At 46.2% G+C, this 19,781-nt stretch overlaps 1 protein-coding gene across 50 annotated transcripts in view; it reads right to left on the reverse strand.

The window, feature by feature from the left end:
- NFIX (nuclear factor I X) overlaps positions 1-19,781 on the reverse strand; it is a 5,476,577-nt gene that overhangs the window by 4,799,086 nt on the left and 657,710 nt on the right. For all 50 annotated transcript variants that reach the window (XM_078684524.1, XM_078684487.1, XM_078684527.1 and 47 more), the window contains one exon: positions 7,519-7,598. The gene's annotated coding sequence lies outside the window, so the exon portion shown is untranslated. The remainder of the gene's footprint in view (positions 1-7,518; positions 7,599-19,781) is intronic.

Genomic DNA, 19,781 nt, shown 5'->3' on the forward strand with positions numbered 1-19,781 from the left:
GTAGGGCGCCATTAAACCAGATGGTGTGCTCCCAAGCTGACAACGGAACTTCAAGTGACTGATAGGGTCTATAATTCCGGGGAACCGCGGCATGTTCATATTCATGAAAGAAATTATCATTCCCATCCACCGCCGGGACCTTAACCCAAGAATAAAACACTTTGAAGCGAAAAGCAGCATTCGTTTCAACCACAAAGATAATGTCTGCCCCTGTAGCCGGGACTCTATGTTGAGTCAAATGAGCAGTCAGTGCTGATCGATTATGAGCAGCGACTGCATGAGCCAATATCTATCAGAGAGGAAAAGAAGGAAAACGGCAGCACAACACTGGGTATGAAAGACGAAAAATGAAACCTTTTAAAATCCAAGCTTGAAAAACCTATAATCGCTAATATAGGAGGTAAATCCCTCACACCACGGACGCCTCCCGTAATTGGTGAGAGGGTATTATGGACAAGAACAAGCGCTACTCAGGGGTCCCGAGAATAAGTACCAGACCAAACGTTGGTGGCGCCATGTTACAGGGATTCTGCACATACACAGAACTATGCGCAGGAAAATGGGACCTCAGTGTATAGAGGCTAAGCCTTCCCACCACCTTAGTGCCCACAAACCCAGGACCGACTACCTATAGTGTCTCACTCGCTTTCCTACTCAAAAATGGAGAAACCAATGATTACACACCCCAGAACTCAACACTCATATATCTCTCAGGAATCGTGGTAACAAGATTCACCTTTGCGCTCACATTCTCGTATTTGTCCACAATAAGTTCTGACAAAAACACAAAATTAGTTTAAAATATTTATTTTAACTAACATACTCTAAAATACAGTATACGAGCCACCACCAGCAGAAAAATGCATAATATCAATACAGTTGGCATTGAAGCAAGGCCATATATCATAAAGGGCATTATCGTTTTTAAAGACAGTGGATAAAGGACTATGAGGCCTACCCACCCTACCCTTGGTAAGCATAAGTATTATTATATAATAGAAGATCTCTGGGCTTTGTCAACCATCCCATACCTTAGGACATAGATCGTATTTCTACATCACTGGTGCATGTTGCTCTTCTCCCTGGAAAGGACCCTCTCCAAGTGTGTGTTACCTAAACATGCATCATCATAATATCAAAGTACGATTCTCCAGCAGAAACAGCTGCGTTGGTATGTTATGTCTAAGTGCTAGGGCCTGACCAGAACAGAATAACAAGAGTCAGTGTTTATCGACCTTGCTCACAGTGTTCAGACTAAACTCCAGGAACTGGCAGAGGGCGAGCACAGGAGAGAGTTCTCATGTGAAAGGCATAAACAGAGTTGTGCAAAAATAAAGATATGCAGTGTTGTGCGGAAAAGCAGTATCATGGCTACCGGGTTCATGCTAACCTATAGATGTCGATATTGTCTCTAGTAACCACGTGACAACCATTTATACAGACCATCGTAATCTTCAGTGGTTAAAATCTGTGAAAGCTTTATCAGCTCGACAACTCCGAGGGACCTTGTTTTTTTGATGATTATCATTTCACCATCACATACCTCCAGGAAAAGAGAATTCTAAAGGGGACCCTTAATCACATATTGAGGAAGAGCAGGTACAAGAACAGCCTTGTGATCCTCCCCAAATTCTCCCCTCACAATGTTTCCAAGCACTTCTAGACAGTGCTGAATTCCTGAAAGAAAAAGGCAAGAACTTGCTTGCCACACACCACAAGAATATTTTCTTCTGTGTAAAAATGGTTTATTATGGAAAGATAACCAATTGTTTGTACCCACACAAGCGTTGCAGAGCATAACTTTGCAAATAAGTAATGACACACCATTAGCCGCGCTTCAAGCTGTAAAGAAAACGTAACAGTTAATTAAACTTAAATTCTGGTGGACCTCCATGTTTGATGATGTAGAAAAGCATGTCGACACCTGTAATATTTGTGCACAATATAAATCGTCCCAGAAACCTCCTTGTGGGTTATTACAACCTCTTCCAATACCTCCACAACCATGGCATACCGTGTCATTAGATTATATTGTGGAACTACCCATAACGAAAGCAGGCTATAACACCATTTTAACAGTGGTTGATCACTTTACCCGGGGAACAGCCTTTACAACGCGGGCATTACCACGCGCTGCCATTACTACGCTGCTTTTACAACGCAAGTCGTTTCAACGACATGTGCTGGAGGGCGCTGTTGGACAAGGAATAGTTTAATTTTCTATTCCAACACCTTCCCTACTGTAACGTGGGCTGGAGTTGGAATAGAAAATTAAACTATTCCACTATCCAGCGCTTACAGCGCAAGTCGTTGTAACGACTTGCCTTGTAAAAACAGCGTTGTAATGGCACACGTGGTAATAGCCCGCGTTGTACTGTCGTACAACCCTTTACCGTATGGCTCATTTCATACCATTAAAAAAACTTCCTTCTGCATTTACATTAGCAGACGCGTTTATGTCTAATATCATTTGTTTGCATGGTATGCCTACCATACTTATTTCTGCTCATGCACCTCAATTTATTTACCATTTTTGGAAGGCTTTGAGTAAGACATTGAACATGGATGCACCACCATTATCCTGTTATCATCCACAAACTGATGGATTAATTGAACGCACAAGTCAGACCATAGAACAATATATGTGTTGTGTAGTAGCAGACAGTGAACAAGAATGGGTCGCTATTTTGTGGGCCAAGGAATTTGCTTATAATAACACTGAACTCTCCACTATTGGTATTTCTCAACTTTTTTTTGCTCAAGGATTTCACCCTAAAGATATTCCCTGTACTCTTCATCCAAATACATCAGTTCCTACTGTACACGAATGTCATAGACACTTAAGTGAAATTCAACAACAAGCTCACTATTATTTAGCCAAGGCCAAAGAATCACAAAAATGTGTAGCTGACCAACATCGTTCAACACAACTACAATATGTAATTGGGGATAGAGTGTGGCTTTCCACCTAACATTTGAAGTTAAAAGGGAAAAGAAAATTACTTCCCCACTTCATTGGTCCCTTTCCAGTTCAGCATATTATAAATCCTGTAGCAATATGTTTCCAGTTACCAAACACTTATCGCATACATCCTATGTTTCAACCAGTGTGTGGAACACACTCATACAACGATCCAACTGCTCCACAACTTGGGGTTCACAATAAACAACACCAAGTCTCATCTGCAACCATCCAAAGTACAACAGTACCTCGGTGCCACAATAAACACCTCAACAGTGCTAGCTTATCCCACTCCAGCAAGGATAGCCAGCATGCAAACTCTTCTCACAAAGTTTCAGCCACAACACTCCCTTCCAGCACAAGTGTTCATGCAACTCATAGGGATGATGGCCTCTTGCATTTTCATAGTCCCCCATGTACGACTTCAAATGCGTCCTCTACAAGAGTGCCTATCACGTCAATGGAACCAGGCTCAGGGTCAATTAACAGACCTAGTATTGGTAGACGGTCGGACTCATCGTTCTCTGCAGTGGTGGAACACCAAAAACCTTTCCAAGGGGCGACCGTTCCTAAAGCCAGTTCCTCAGATAATCTTGACAATGTACGCATCGCTCTCCGGCTGGGGGCCCACCTACTACAGCACACCATGCAAGGCAGGTAGACACCGCAACACAACTTACTCCACATCAATCATCTGGAGTTACTAGCTATATTCCTAGCACTGAAAGCTTTCCAACCACAAGTATCAAACAAAGCTGTGTTAGTCCGCACGGACAACATGACAGCCATGTAATTTATACAGAAACAAGGCGGAACACACTCCCTGCAACTCTCATCTAGCACAAAACATATGGCCGTGGGCTATACCTCAAAACACATTCCTCTTAGCCCAGCATGTCCCAGGGGTACAAAAAACCATAGCAGATCTGTTAAGTCGGCAGACACAACAGATCCACGAGTGGGAACTTCATCCGCAAGTTATTCAGATGTGGGGACAATCTCAGATAGACCTCTTTGCCACCCACGAAAATGCCAAATGCCCAAGCTTCGCCGCCAGATATCCACACCCACTGTCCAAGGCAAAGCGATAGGGATGAACTGGTCAAACAAATTTGCGTACGCTTTTCCACCTCTACCACTCATGCCACTAGTAGTACGCAAACTACAGCAGCATTCTCTGACCCTCATCCTAGTTGCTCCAACGTGGGCCAGACAACCGTGGTACACCACACTGCTACAACTGTTTGTAGTACCGCACCAAAAACTATACCTGTCTCCATGCCTTTTAAAACAGAACCGTGGAGAGGTCAGGCACCCGGACCCAGCTCAGCTCAACCTTGCGATCTGGCTCCTGAAATCCTAGAATTTGGATATCTTAACCTTCCTCCAGATGCATGAATGTCATAAAAGAAGCTAGACGTCCAACCACTAGAGCAGGTTATGCAGCTAAGTGGCAACGCTTTGTAAGATATTGTCACAACAACAATATTAATCCCCTAGACGTGCCTATTCAACACATCATAGGATACTTATTGCACCTCCAAAGATGTAACTTAGCCTACACGTCTATTCGACTGCATCTTGCTGCAATAGCAGCATATCTGCAAAACAGACAGCATCTATCTCTGTTCAGAGTACCTGCTATAAAAGAGAATAATTCCTCCCAGAGTACCACCTTCACCTGTGTGGAATTTAAACATTGTTCTCACACAGCTAATGGGACCTCCCTTCGAACCCTACATAAATGTGAACTACAATTTTTAACATGAAAGGTTGCGTTCCTGGTAGCTATTACTTCTCTACTTCTCTGAGGAGAGTTAGTGAACTACAAGCACTAACCATTCAAATTGAATGCTTCAAAAACTGAAATACTCATGTGTGGCGATTGGAAAAATTACAACCCGCTTGCCGCATGGCCTGATGAACTGGGATCACTGCCTAAAGTATCGAAGGAAGTAAGAAACCTCGGAATGACCATGGACTCCAAGCTGTCGATGAATGTCCAAGTGGATAAACTAGCAAGATCAAGCTTTGCTACTATAAAAACGCTGCGACGAATTTTCCCTCATTTGGGATTTCCACACAAGGTCCAAGCTACCATCTCCCTTGTTCTATCCAAACTCGATTACGCCAATAGCCTCTACCACGGATCACCTTTAATGACCATGAAAAGATTACAACGGATTCAGAACTCGGCTGCCAGACTACTCTTGCATATCAAACCACGAGACCACATCTCCCCTGCCTTGAAAGCCCTGCATTGGTTACCGGTTGCCAGAAGATCCACGTTCAAGCTGCTTTGTATCACCCACAAACCAATACATGGAATAGGACCACTCTTCATCAGGAATAAAATCTCCAAACACATTCAACAAAGGAACCTCCGCTCTAAAGGAGCATCTCGCCTCAAAGTCCCACCATACAAGAAAAAAACCATGGGTGGCACATCCTTCTCTGTTCAAGTAGCCAAACTATGGAACTCTTTACCCCCCAACATAAGACCCACCGACAACCACCTTATCTTCAGAAAACTACTCAAGATCTGGCTCTTCCCCACATAAGCACCATACGGAAACAGAAATTTACAGCATATCCCTCTGTATATAAGCATTTGTTTTCACTATAGATATGTACCTATCGTTGTGTATTACTTTATAAAATATGTAAAATAATTATGTTGTTAAGAGAAAAAAATAATAATAATAATAATAACAATAATAATAGTAATAATAATAATAATAATAATAATATTCATCAATAAATAAAAATCATCTTTGGTCCACATGTACATACTTCCATTGTGCATCTATGTACCTTCCATGTACTTGGATCTGTGTGTCTGTTACTTTTCTCCTGAAAAAGCATATCCAATGCACTACCTTATTTCTCATCCTGTGCCTCTATCAATATATTTAATCTAAATATACATGCCTCCTTTATGTATCTATATACTTTCAATGTACTTATGGATCTATATATTTATCACTTTCTTCTAATTTAGCATTTCTAATGCACTAGCCTATTTCTCAGACTATACTTCGCTCAATATATCTCTAGCCCAACCTTCTGACTCATCTCAAACTTCTTTCTACTACTCCTTCTAATGCACTACCCTATCTCTCATCCTATACATCTATCAATATATCCTCTACATCCACTCTCTCATTTATCCCAAACCCCATACCACTACTATGATCGCCAAAATAACCCTTTCTAGACTCTCTCCTGCTCTACCCCTCCTTGCATCATCTGACACCTCTTTTTACTACACCGATCCCCTAAAACAAACCTTTCTAAACTCTCCCCTCTGACTCCTTCCCTCCAAAACACATTTTTACTCATCCAAAAGCCTCTTCCTACTGCTAAGACCTAAAAAAAAAAAAAAAAGAAATACTTCACTCTTTTTTATCCCTCCACTATCCTTTTCAATCAAAATTAATAGACTAACATGTTCACTTCTCAAATTCCATATTCCATATTCAACTATACTAATATACTGCCCAAATAACTGAATAACATATCTACTACTCAAATTTCTTCATATTTATACTATACTAATTTTCAACACTAATCCTTTATGGGCTCCGGAGTGGCGTGCTACTCGCCAGAAAAGCGCTTCAACACCCATCTTTCTTCCCCTTTTATCCCTCCGCTATCCTTCTCACTTCAAGTAACAGACTAATATCCACCACTGAAATTACCTCATATTTCACCATATTAATTCACAACTAATCCTTTATAGGCTTCCTGAATAGCGTGCGTCAACAAGCGAGCGATAAATAAATACAAACCTTTGTCCTCCTCTATCCTTCCGCTATCATTCCAAATCCAAGTAACTGACTAACCTATCCACCACTTAAAATGTACTTGCATGTTTCACTATACTAATTCAACACTAATCCTCTATGGGTCCCAGAATAGCGCGCTAACCGCCGAAAAAGCGCCTCGTCAGGGGTAGTAAGCACTATATAAATGCAATTACAATACAATACAATACTTTGTACGCTTGTGTAACCTGCACACATGTCACTTTTTCCTCCTGTAATGTACCGTTTGCTACCTCTTGTATTTGTTTGCTCACAATTGTAACTTTTGCCTCATGTAACTTAACGTTTGCTTTTGTAATTAGTTCACTTGTAATTTTCTCCTCATGTATCAATTCTGTTCCTATTGTGAAGCGCTCTGACACCTTCGGGTAAAGTACGCGCTATATAAAAACGCAACATAAAATACAATCAAATAAAAGTGAGTTCTCACGCATTTGCTGTAACAAATAGTGACGTCAGGACGCCAAACTTTCTGTCGGGACATAGCAGCCGCCATCTTGGGTGTGGCATGACTATTTACCACTTGCATGCTAATGACAAGGTGAACTCGTCATGAGGCACACTGGATCTGTGCTCATGACAAGGTCAACTCGTCATGTATAATGGGATTCATAAATATGCAGCAGAGGAGGGGAAAACCCCTTAGCAGCCAAGTGGTTATGCAACACCTCTGTTCTGGAAGGTGCTTAGCCTTCCGGAAACTCAGAGTACGTGCATGGTGACCCTTACCTGTGTTCCTGCTGCTCCGATAGTTGTCTCATAGGCAACAGCAACGCGATCCCTGGACTTCATTCTGCCTTCGAAAAACGCTGCAAAAACAAAAAGAAGCACAACTTGAAAATGGTACCCATTGCAAGTAAGAACAGATTTTAATATATAAACCATAATTTTTAGAAAGACAAGAAAGAAATGTAAGAGAACAGAAATTAGCAATAAGGTTGAACTTTAGTATTTTGTTTGGCAAAGACTATTAGAGACTATTATTTTTAAAAAAAGGATAAAGCACGAAGAACAGTGTACTGGTGATTTGGCTTCTTAAGTATGGTAAAATCAACGTATTCAATTTAAAAGCCAACTGTAATATTTAACTGTGGTGGTAGCTGATGTTATGTTTTGTTTATTCATAGACACATAAAAGAAACTACTAATATTTTCTGTTGGTATTTGCCCTTAAACCAATCAGATGTAATTCCAGAGATTACAACCAGGACTACTGATGAAGAAGTTGTCATTCTCCAGACGCTGGACTAAGAATAGTTGAACGCAGGTAGGATAAAAACCTCAAGGCCCCTGCAATTAACGTAGAGTGTGTATAGTGATTACTAAAGAGGAATACAAGACCAAACTGACTAGTGTTATCTGGTTGCCTCGCAGGTCGATAACTAGGAACATAAAAGGGTCCAAACCCAAGGCCTTCCTCCTTGGACCCTACTGCAACATCCTAGTGGTTATTTAATACACAGTTATAAGGTAGGGTATTGGGCGGTTGGTGCATAACGCCTCTGCGAATCTCAACAGTGCGGACTTCAAGGTAAGAATGCATTGTTACTTCCTGACAGCGTGTGGCAATCTCTATATTGTCAACCAGGCGTGATGTAACAGGCTTAACTTGACAAATCAAGTGATTATGATTAAAAGCTATACTTTGTGGATAGTGATCACTTAAAGAGACAGTGTGTGTGGTAAAACTGGATATCAATGAGGAATGTTTGTAGGAGGATAATATGTATTCAATAACAATATATTCCCCTCTGCCATTAAAAGTACACTCGAATGCTGCAAAGGGTACACAAGGTTCATTGCAAAAGGCACGATCATATTTAAATAACATTTCATTTAACCGCATGCGCGCTGCGCAGCTTTTTTCAAAAAGCCGCGTTACATGACGAGCTCAGCTCATCAGCGTGTGAGCGGCGCAACTGATGACGAGCTGAGCTCGTCATCAGCGCCGAAGTGGTTAATTTATCACCATAACCACTGTGAATGAAGTGGGATAAATCACAATCATAGCTGTTCATCAAAACACAGATCCTATTCGAAATAAAAGGGCACAAACAAATATTAAAATCATCCTCCGCCCTCCAAAGTGTAATAACATACTTTGTACCACTCTTACAGGTGAACTCAAGGACATGCTTAAGCTGACCAAGAACAGTCAGAAGTTCACTTGGCGGGATGACTGTTATAATAAAAATTAACCAGCACAACATTAAAGAGGGGCGAAATTTCAATGATAACTAATTGTAAATACTGTGAGGTTGCTGCACTGGATACATAGTAGAAAAGCAGATAGGTAGAGAAATATACAGCTAATCCACCCTTTTCTCTACCATGTTTCGTACACACTGCTTGCTGATACATGGAAGGTCTATACCCATTGATGTTTATAGGCTCAACAGACCTGGGGCCAGATAAAGATAGGCTTTTATCGGTCGGTAACGGCCGAAATCGACCGTTACCGACCGGTAAAAGCCTTTTCCTATGTAAGAGGTTATTTTACCGATTCGGTACATAACGAATCAGTATTTACCGATTCGGTATTTACCGAATCGGTAAATGAGATGTAGGAAGCACTGTAAACAGTGCTTCTGGGCTTTAAGAATTCGTTATTTACCACCAACTATTAGTTGGTGGTAAACAGGGCCGGACTGGCTACCGGGCAGTTGTGTGTGCTGCCGTGCTGGGGGCTAATTTCGTTGATGGGAACCTGCGTTTTGCTTTTTTTATTTCATATCGCACGCAGGTCCCCATCAACGAAATAAGCCCCCACCACAGAGAAATTAGGCCCCAGCTCGGCAGCACACACAACTGCCCGGTAGCCAGTCCTGGTGGTAAATAAGGAATTCCTATGTAAATGCATAAATGTGCATTTACACCTGTGCCATGTGACAGACATACATGCCCTTAGGGCATGTATGTATGCCACATGTGCACACCAGCACTAATCAGGGGTGCAACAGGGTGTCAAAGTGACACCCGGCCACCCTTGAATTTTTCGATATTTACCGAATCGGTAATTACTGATTTGGTATTTGCCATTCATTCCTATGGGCCTACAGGCAATAGGAATGAATGGCAAATACAGAATCGGCAATTACCGATTCGGTAAATACCAAATCTTACCGATTCCGTATTTTTTACCGGATAATTACCTACTTTGCATTTACCGATTCGAGAATACCGAATCGGTAAAATTCGGTATTTTCGAATCGGTAAATCTAAATTACCTACATCTAGCCCCAGGTATCCTGAAGGCATGAAATCTGGGATTTGGTTACAAAATCCACCCATTCTGTAATGCTGACCTTTCCACATAATCCTTCCACGTTCCAAAATAAATACTACAGGGCGATTGTTGGAAATTATAATAGGAGCATGAGTTTAAAATAAAACAATCAGCCATGTTATTTAAAGGAGAAAGAGTGGAGGAACTAGACCTGTCAAGGGACTCATCTGGTTTTAATAAGGAATATGGTGAAGTCCTGCTATTCATTATGGTACCATCCTTACTGGAAATGACAACCTGGATGGATATACCGCAAGTCAGCCGACAGCATCTATCGATGCTAGTCTATCAAAGCGGTTGTAAATTGGAATGTTAGAATGAAATGCAGGGATTATAATTGTATAGTGGAGATGGTCTAACGGGCAGAATTTGACCGCTGGTAAAAAATGGTGACTGATAGAAGGGGAAACATCGTTTGCAACGCATGCGATACATCGCATGCCATTACAATACGGTCATTACAATGACCGCATTGGTACATCGCAAAACAAAACAATGCAGTTGTTACAACAACTTGTTGTAGGGGGCAGAAGGTGTTGGATTTAAAATCCAACACCTTCCATAATGTTGCACAGACTGGAGTTGGAATAGTAAATTATACTATTCCAATATCCAGTGCGCCCCTACAGCAAGTTGTTGTAACGACTTGCGTTGTAATGGTATGCAATGTAACAACGCGGTTGTTGTAATGACCGCGTGGTAATGGCATGTGGTGTAGCGCATGCGTTGTAACGTGACCTATTCAATAGAATTAGCCAAGTGGTAGAACCAACCTTTGGAGTAACGAGATCTAGTTCTGTGCAGTATTGTATCCACTAAACTGGGTAATTTAAAAGACAGAACTATACAATCACCTGGTAATCTTTTTGAGCCCTTGCCAACCCATTGTACCATTTTTGCCATTTTAAAATTGTCAAAAAGTGCCCCTGCAAGACCTGTTTTATTTCCCAACCAGTTTTGTGACTTATTTGTCAATGATTTCCAGGATTCTATTTCAACCCCTAGAAGAATGGGTAAGTTTGCCAGAATTATGACATAAGGTATCGCTTCAGTGGGTAGTTCTAACACATTACAGTTCCTGCCCACTTTACCTAACGATAAATCGCTGCAGTGCTGTGTGTTAGAATGTGAGGGTTGTAATGTGTGGCGAGACATGGAAAGAGTATTGATACCTCCAATGGGACCATGTAATATTGTGTGACCACCCGCTTTGCGATTTACATGCAAAGTAATAATGTCTCCAGCATTGATCTGAGGTATAGGATGAACACCCGCTATTTGAGAAGGAACAGGTAAAACCTTTGTAGAAACCTCTCCAGTGTTAGGCATAGGAAGAATGGTAGCAGTGGTTATATAAGACTTTAAAAAGTCTAAACAGCTGGAAGTAATTTTCTCCACATGCATTAGTCTGGTAACCATTTTTAAAAAAAATCTGTTTATTGATTTTCAACCGCAAACAACAAGCCCAGTAGTTAATTACATTCAGACAGGCTCTTCAGTTTCATCGCAAAAATGATAAAAGCATACGGCATGTAACAATACAGTCAATGTAAAGGCCAGGATAAGTATAAATCAACCGTTAATCAGCACCTACATAGCCTCGACACCTCTACAATAATAGCAAGAAATTCGACTGCAACATAGGTATTAATGTGCTGTAGAGCTATATAGTGTGAAATCAACTACTCTACACTCCTGTTTCCCTCCCACAGTCCACCCTCCCCCACCAGCGTGTCGCTTATCACAGCATAACTTATCTCTGTAACCAGTTGGAGCAACATAACTGTACAGGGTACCATACATATATCAGTATAGAAGAGCATGACTACATTAGGAAAGGGGGCGCATTCATCCATTCTATCTCGTATATTGGCGCAATCCTCCACTAAGTCCCACCTCCTGAATGCATGCTCAGTTCTGATCCAGAGTCCTCATCTACAGCCTTCAATTCAATAACTAGGGCCTCCCACGCCCGGGCTGCATCTAGTGCCTTCTCATTACGGGACCTCTGGGCCTGTTGCAGGCGAATTACACTCTCACTCCCTGTCCATGTAAGCAGCGCAGCTTTCCATCTAGCAAAATTTGGCCCTCCCGCATCTTTCCAGTGGAGTGTGATTTCCCTTTTAGCCAATACCAGTCCCAAATCCAAGAATTTACTTGTTATTTTAGTCTTGCTAGTGTGGGGGAACCAACGTAATAGGCAGGTACCTTTGTCCAGAGTAACCTGCCGTTCCGTAATATTGCATAATAATGCCATTACATCAACCTAATATGTCCCCAATTGTGGACAGTCCCATAACATATGTAAAAGGCCCGCGTCCACAAGCCTACAGCGGGGGCACTGCGCTGTGTCCAAATGAAAGTATTGGTTGATCTTCGCTGGGGTGAGGTAAGCCCTATGCAGTATGAAAAATTGAATCAATTGAAATCTGGCATTTCTAGTGCTCTTCCACGCTCTTTTGACTATCTGCGACCAGGCCAGGTCCGGTATGTCTCTATCAATGTCCATTGCCCATTGGTCGTGTAATTTCTGCAACGGCTGCGAGACCTCCCCAAGAATACATCTGTATAAGTAGGTGACAGCTTTATAGGTGCCCGTCGCCATTACTAAATATTGGCATGCTGAGTTCACCGGCGGTTCCGACAGCCCCCCGCCCCAGTACTTTTGTATGGCAGCTATCAAGGCAGTATGAATTAAATAGTGTCCTCACGGGAGCCCGAATCTCTCCTGCAACTCCCCATAAGGTAACAAAGTTCCATCATCGTACAGGTCGCCCACTACCTGTAGTCCAAGAGACTTCCATTCTGCGAGGGCCAGCCAGTCCCTACCATGCGGTAGGGCAGTACACATATCTAAGGGTATCTCCGGGGCATAAGGGCGCTGCATTTTGACTCTATTATGGTACCGTTTCCAGCAAAGCCTCAAAGTGCGTTCCTCAATGGACAGCGAATTCATATGCAATTTCTGCTGGAGTATGATAAACGCTAGCACATGCCTAGGTACATCCGGTTCATAATCTCTTTCAGGGCCTCTGAATTCCAGCGCCACCACTTGGGTAAGCCCCTGAAACTGTGCGGCTAGATAATATAGCTCGAAGTCAGGGACCGCCAGACATCCCTCCGCCCTCGGGCGTATCAATGTATCAAGGGCCACTCTCCGTCTCCCGTTTCCCCAAATAAAACTACCTACCATAGCCCGGAGCTGTCGAAATAATGAAGCAAGTATCCACACTGGCAGCGTCCGGAAGTAATAAAGTAGCCGGGGAAGTGCTATCTTCAACAGTGCCACACGACCCCCCACTGATAAAGGCAAGGTTCTTAAGAACTGCACGCTAGCTTTGAGGTTTCGCATTGCCCGGCTAATGTTACCGTCCAGTAGGTCTTCCTGGGTGTGATAAATATGTGTCCCTAAATAAGGGAGGCAGTGGGGTTCCCATGTGATGTCTTGCGCGGTCACAGGCGTAATGCACGTCGGGTCGACTGGGAAAACACAAGTCTTCGCCCAATTGACTCTGAGTCCGGAGATCTCCCCGAATCTGCAGAGTAGTGTCCAGGCTCCCTCCAAATTGTCTCCCGCGTCTTTTAGTAACAACAAAAGGTCATCCGCATATAGCGAGATAAAGTGCGTACGACTTCGAAGTTGTTAACCTTTGAAAATCCCTCCTACTGATAGCCAATGGCTCTATGGCCAGAGCAAACAACAGCGGGGACAGCGGACACCCCTGACGCATGCCACGCCTCACTGGGTAGGGGGAGGAGACGACCGTTCCTACCTTCACTCTGGAGCACGCCGATGAGTATAATATTTCAGTCCAGCGAACGTAGCCTTCCCCAAGCCCGAAGGCTCTCATAACAGAAAATAAGTAGGGCCATTCTAAACTATCGAACGCTTTCGCAATATCCACAGAGAGGATTGCTGCCATTGGATTCCCAGCATGGTCCCCACCCAATATGCGCACCAATCGGCGTACGCTGCCCGCAGTGTTGCGGGTAGGAATGAAGCCGGCCTGATCTGGATGAACCAAATGTACCATGTGTGGGAGGAGTCGAGTGGCAAATACACGACTCAAAATCTTATAGTCAGTGGTGAGCATAGATAGGGGGCGATACGCAGAGGGGTCAGTGGGGTCCTTCCCTGGTTTAAGTAAAGGGATGATGACAGCTTCTCTAGCCGAAGTCGGTAGTACCCCTAGCTCTTTGGCCTCCAGTAATAATCTAGGGGCAAGAACATCTACGTAGGTCGCATAAAACTCTATGGGCAGGCCATGGATTCCTGGAGTTTTGTTTCGCGCCATGTGCTTGATAGCACTTCTAATTTCAGACAATGTAATGTCCTGGCCAAGGGGGTCAGCCCACTCTGCATCCAGGACAGGGAGCTCCAAATCATCCAAAAAAGCTTGGATGTTAGCCTCACCGGCCTGCAATTGGTTATCATACAGATCTGTACAATAATTATGAAAAAGGGCATTGATCTGATGCTGAGTGTATTCCATTTGTCCCGCCGGGGAGGTCAGAGCTAGAACAGGAGCACTCCGAGGGAGTGGGTTAGCCAACCATGCCAGTAGAGTACCCACCTTATCTCTCTCGGCATGCGCCCGAGCCAAATAAGCCCTATGATCAAAACTCCTCAAGCGCTCCACGAACACCGCCACATCCTCTTTTGATCTCAACACCAGGTCCCGCGCGTCAGGGTCAGTTGGGTGTGTGCGCTCCGCTTCCCTAAGCGTCTTTTCTGCGGAATCAATTTCCTGCAACAGTGTCTTCTGTACCCCTACCCATTTAGTAATACACAAGGCCCGGGCCACCACTTTAAAGGTATCCCATTCCAGGGCAGTTGTCGTAGCTGTACCTTCGTTATCAGTAAAGTAACGCTCTATTCCCGTTTCCAGCTCAGCATGGAAAACTGGGTCCTCCAACATCTCCGGGTGCAACCGCCAGGATGGTACAGCCGGGCGCTCCTGGACCCAGCAGAAACCCACCAATAGTGGGTTGTGATCAGAGATGGTGCGCGACAGGTATTCGCTATTAACCACCATAGCCACCAAGGCAGTGCCACACAAAATTGTATCAAGTCTCACATGCAACTTGTGCAAGGCCGAGAAGTAGGAGTAATCGCGCTCACCAGGGTGTTGTGTCCGCCACACATCTATAAATTCCCAGCTATCCTGCCACTGTGATCTGATCTTTGATAATTTATGAATTGGGGCATCAGGTAACGGGGGGTGGGATCTATCCATGACTACATCAGTTATGGAGTTAAAATCTCCCCCCATCATTACAAGATTCGTGAAATAGACAGCCAGTGTTTCAGACATGCGAGCAAAAAAAGTCACCTGCTCTACGTTAGGGACGTAAATACTGCAGAGGGTCACATCTCGCCCATGAAGGCATCCCATAACCACCACATAACGACCCTCAGGATCTACCACCTGGTCAGTCATCTGGAAAGGGACCCCGGCCCTAATCCAAATCCGCGCCCCCTCGCAAAGGCTGAATAAGTAGTATAATAAAGCTGCCCTCGCCATCTACGCTGCAGTGCTAACCCTTCGGTTTTAATCAGGTGTGTCTCCTGTAGGAATACTATCTGCGCGCCCCTGCGTACTAAATAGGAGTGAATTTTGTGTCATCGTTGCATAGAATGTAAACCCGCACATTCCAAGTCACACATTTTACATCAGGTAACGGACCCATAGTCAATATGATAAAGCACAATAAGTCTCTGCTCCCTCCAAGACACGCCGGTGAGTACTATCCCCAAACGAATTCTCCCCACATCCCCAACTATCCCAAGCCCACCCCAAACACATCCCTCCCACCCCAGAACAGGCACTAACATAGTGAATCCCATCCAAACTGACCCCAACAAACGCCCTCACAGGATGTCAAGGCGTACTAACTGTGAACCATCTGGCGGGGGTGGGTTAGAGCCTAGCAAACAACAACAGTCAGCCAATGTTTTCAGCACCAACCCCTCAGCAATATCCAAGCCCCCAGTGATGACGGCGGCAGTGCTCCCCTATCTATAGTTTAAAAACGTACTGGCGGCCAGGCTCCCCCCCAGCCCTCCAGGGCCTCAGGCACCCCGGACCGCAGCCGCCCGCCACCCAGAGTTTCAGGGAGTACAAATCAACAGCATCCACAGTAGAAGTCCCAGAGTCTTCCTCGTCATCATGGAGCATACACCATGTCATCCGCCGTAGCTGGCGTCACCTTGGGAAGAATCTGGCTGCCGGACCCCGACAGCTCAGTCTCATCAGCCTCCTTTTCAGAGCCTGTGGTCGGCACCGGAGAAGACGCCTCCGCCCCAGCAATGATCGCCGCTGCTTGCAACGTCGCCAATCGCTCTGCCTCCGTCTGGGACAGTGAAGGGCCCCCAGGCACCGAGCGCCGTCTCCGGTTGTGGCGGGACCAGCGAAGTCGCTGTTCCAGTGCCGGTCGCCGCGATGGTAGTCCAGCCTCACCCCTGCCAGCTCTATATTCCTCCAGCCATGTCCAGGCTTCCTCAGGACTGTTGCAAAAGTGCGTTTTGCCATCCAGGGCAATCCACAACGAGCCGGGAACATAAGAGAGTATTGCAAGCCTTTGTCGTGTAGCGCCCGCTTGACCGCCAAAAAGGAGGCCCTGGCCCGTTGCACCTCAAGCGTGTAATTCGGAAATAGCGTGACATTGCTATTGTCCACTGTGTAGGGGCCAGATGTCCTGGCCTTGTGGAGGAGTAGATCTCTGTCTCTTTCTGTAATGAAGGAGGCATGCCACCACCGGCCGAGGTGGGCGTCCAGGATCCGGCTGGCGCGCCAGCACCCTATGGGCCCTTTCCAGCCTGTAGAACTGTGACAGGCCTTCCGGCGCGACCACCTCCCGGAACCAGCGCTCCAAATAGGTCACCATATCAGTCCCCTCGATCCATTCCGGCAAGCCCACCACTCGGACGATATTCCTCCTATTGCGGCCTTCCGCATAGTCAGCTCTCTTCTCCAAGGTCTGCAGTCGGGCCATGACATCCACCATTTGAGCGTCCAACTTATGCTGTGCAGGCCTCACGTCTTCTAACGTAAGCTCCGTCTGCCGCACCCTGTCAGACAATTTAGTATGGTCAGCCTTCAAGAGCCCCAAACCCGTCGCCACCTGCGCGATATTTTGCTGAAGGGCCGTTCTAGTGTCCGTTATGGCCTGCAGGATCTCATCCACTTGGTGTTGTGGGAGTGATCCAGGAGGGATAGTTTCCGGGTCTGGTGGTCCCCGCTCCACATCAGGCTCTGCACTGTCCAAGGAGCTCCCCCATGTTCAAAGTCCGCAGGCTCAGCCCGATTCAGGAGGTGGGTACCCTCTTCAGGTCCTGAATTAGTCGTCTATTGCGCCCCCACTGTGGGGGACAAGGAGTAGCTGAGCGCAGCAGTTACGCACCAGAGCCTTGCGGCATGGATTCCCAAGATCAGGCAGGGCCAGGCCCGGTAATGCAACCGTGGCGAGTCGATTCCAACACTAGGAAGTCAAGGAGCTGTGGGCCTAGTAAGTGGCCCTGCTAGGTGGGGCAGATATATCAGTAGCGGTCGTTCGAGACCCTCCTTCCCGCTTGGCCCCTGCTATCAACAAGCCTCGTCGCCCCTGCACGGCACCGACCAATCATGCACAGCGTGCCTCCCACCAAGACCATGTACTGTAGAGAAAGAGGCGTCCAACTGGCGAGGCAATGATCACTACAAGACAGGGAAGGGGAATGTGCCTTCCAGCGCAGGTTCCTCTTCAAGGATTTTGCCCCAAGTCATCGCAGGTTGGGGACCAGGCGATCACACCAGTCGGGTCCCACCAGCAGCCCAAGTCCATCAATTTCGTAGCCACCACCAGCGTGCCCCCACAGTTATTGTACGCTACTATCAGAGAGGGGGGGACCCACAACGTAGGGATGGTCACGATCTCTCACCACTCCCCAGCCGCAGCCCACCTCAGGGAGACAATCCAGGCTCTCAGCGAGAACTCCACGTAGGGCAGGGATTCGCTCCGCGCCGAACTCCGCAGCAATGTCTCTCCAAAGGGGGCAGCAGGGCAGATCTTCCACCCAGTGAGCCTCAGCGCTTAATTGCCTCCAGGCGAGTCTCTCTCAGCCTGGTCGGGCCGCGCCGCCTCCCGCAGCGTTTGGTGGGCCGCCGCCAGGGGGGAGAAAAGAGGAACCAAAGGGGGGAGGGGGGAAGGGCTCACATAACTCTCCGCTCCACTTCCACACTGCCCCCTCCCTCAGCCCGCTGCCGGTAATCCGGCTGCCATCCGCCGCCCCCGCATCCAGTGGGGGTACATCTTCAGCGGCGGCACCAGGCTCCACTCGCTCCCCGGTCCAGAAATGCTGCCGGCCGCAGGCCGACTCCGCCTCCAGGAGCCACCTAACCGGAGTCAGCCACGGGCTACCACCGCGCCTCAGTCCGCGCAGTCTGGGTCGCCGGGGGGCTGTCTCCACACCCCCTCCCAGCCTCTGCAGCAGTATGGCCTCACCTCCGGCTCGCCAGGCAGGCCAGCAAAGGCTCCGTGAAGCTCCGGCGCTTTGACTACTTAGCAGGCGCCGCCATTTTGTTCAGCGGCCTGCTTCAAGCCAGGAGTTGCAGCAGGGCCCCCAGAGCGTCCAGGGGGGTACCCAGCCTCACCGATCCACCGGGGCAGCTATCTCCGCCTCTCCTCTGCACCAGGGTTCAATTTGGGGGTCTCAGCATCCCCCAATTCAGGATAACCGGCGGGGTTAGCGCGGAGCTGCAGGCTCACACTCCCTCCGCCATCGGCTCCCAAGCCACGCCCCTATTAGTCTGGTAACCATGGAGTCCAAATAGACCTTTACCGTAGATTCCAAAGAGAACAGACTGTTAAGGTCTCTCAAAGATTGTTACTCTGAGGTTAGTGTTGAATAGTCCGGAGGGTACCTTAGGCTTAGTGATTCCTGCATCCTCAGTCAATGGATTACTCTGAGTCAGATGGGGTAATACAAGCTGAAATAGGTTGCACGCAACCGTTCGTCCCATAGATTACTACAAACCCAGGGGAATTAATGAGGTCATCTTGTGTGAGATCCTGTATTAAGGTGTAGGAGAGTAGGGTGTGCTATCCTATGGTCACCCCAATTTTTGCTTTTTGCTTCACTGGTTTTCGACTTAATGTGGCTGTGGGCCTGCTAATCAGACCCACAGCCTGCTGTTCTCTCTCTAAATTCACAGACGTGTACTATAGGTACATCACCAATTTGGTACTGGACACCTTGTCAGCCCCTGTACCATGCACTATAGGTGCTCAGGGCATAGGTGCATCCAAGGCCTACCAGGGGCTGCAGCATATCTTTTGCCACCCCTGGCTGGTACTTAAATCGACACAACTGGCTGATCACTCAGCTGGGGCAAGGTGATGTAATCACCCCTTGCTTAGATATAGTATACCTATATCTAAACCTATATCTGGACACATATATACCTATCAGTCACTCCTATAGCAGGCCTTAACAATCCTGGAGGCAGAGTGCTTGGTTTTATGTGAGATGGTGCTCTGGCATGAGCTGAGCCTGTCTGCAGAGGTCGGAACCATTTCCTTCTGCTGTTCCAGGATACTGCCATACCATATACTCTTAAATGCATTATAATCCTCGCGGTTAATGCTAACTTTGGTTTGGCTTTATCAAAACATGTCATGTTTGGTGTCATACACTTTGGAATACTACCCCCTCGGCAGTTCTGGC

The sequence above is a fragment of the Lissotriton helveticus genome, chromosome 1_1, assembly GCF_964261635.1.
Source record: "Lissotriton helveticus chromosome 1_1, aLisHel1.1, whole genome shotgun sequence".
Classification (NCBI taxonomy): Eukaryota; Metazoa; Chordata; class Amphibia; order Caudata; family Salamandridae; genus Lissotriton; species Lissotriton helveticus.